Source organism: Mandrillus leucophaeus, unplaced genomic scaffold (genome assembly GCF_000951045.1).
Source record: "Mandrillus leucophaeus isolate KB7577 unplaced genomic scaffold, Mleu.le_1.0 Scaffold1315, whole genome shotgun sequence".
NCBI classification, from domain to species: Eukaryota; Metazoa; Chordata; class Mammalia; order Primates; family Cercopithecidae; genus Mandrillus; species Mandrillus leucophaeus.
The window spans coordinates 89,501-90,366 of NW_012101272.1; the positions used below are offsets into that span (position 1 = coordinate 89,501).

The window sequence follows — 866 nt, forward strand, 5'->3', positions numbered from 1 at the left end:
CGGCTCACTGCAACCTCCGCCTCCCGGGTTCAAGCGATTCTCCTGCCTCAGCCTCCCAAGTAGCTGAGATTACAGGCACCTGCCACCATGCCTGGCCAAGTTTTTATGTTTTTAGTAGAGATGCAGTTTCACCATGTTGGCCAGGCTGATCTCCAACTCCTGACCTCAGGTGATCCACCTGCCTTGGCCTCCCAAAGTGCTGGGGTTACAAGCGTAAGCCACTGTGCCCGGCCCATGACTTTTACTTAATTGCCCCATGCACTCTCCCTCCCTTCAAGCCACCTCCAAAGAGCTACTTTTCCTGGAACCACTGCATGCTTTCATGTTTCTGTGCAAATCCCTTACAATTCCTTCAGCTGGAAAATCACCTTCCATCTTTTCTACCTGTGCTATCTTATGTATCTTTGAAGGCTCAGCTGAAATGAATATTCCCTCCATCAGGTTTTCTGTTAATGAAATTAAGTGCTCTCACATCTGAGTCCTCATGGTCCCAGTGCCTCTTCCAGAGTTTAGAACGCATTTGATTTTGTTTCAAGTTCCAATCAGTTGTTTACCTCTCTGCTTCCTCTTAGGCTGTAAGCTACCCAAGGGCAGGGAACACACTCTCTTCATTTCTGTAACCTGGGCCTTGCACGACAGCAGCAGGGTGTCCCAAAAGTCTTTGGTGGTGCAGGTGGCTGCTGCTTGCCAGTGCAGAGAATTGATTCAGTCACGTCACACACCTTCAGTGATTCTGCTCAGGCAATAAGCCACTGGGATACCAATGAAAGACAAAGAAAGGAAGCTCCAAGCCGACTTCCTATGTCAGTTCCCAATGTGCAACCCAGGGGTTTCACCTTGAAACCATGTAGTCTCCAGTTTTAAGT

The 866-nt window shown here is 48.7% G+C and overlaps 1 long non-coding RNA gene across 1 annotated transcript in view; it reads right to left on the minus strand.

The window, feature by feature from the left end:
* Window positions 1-292: 292 nt before the first annotated feature.
* Window positions 293-866, minus strand: part of LOC105534204 — a 23,256-nt gene continuing 22,682 nt past the window's right edge. The window contains exons 4-5 of the long non-coding RNA XR_001005229.1: window positions 555-565; window positions 293-317 (exon numbers count right to left, since the gene is read on the minus strand). This is a non-coding gene — a long non-coding RNA (uncharacterized LOC105534204). The remainder of the gene's footprint in view (window positions 318-554; window positions 566-866) is intronic.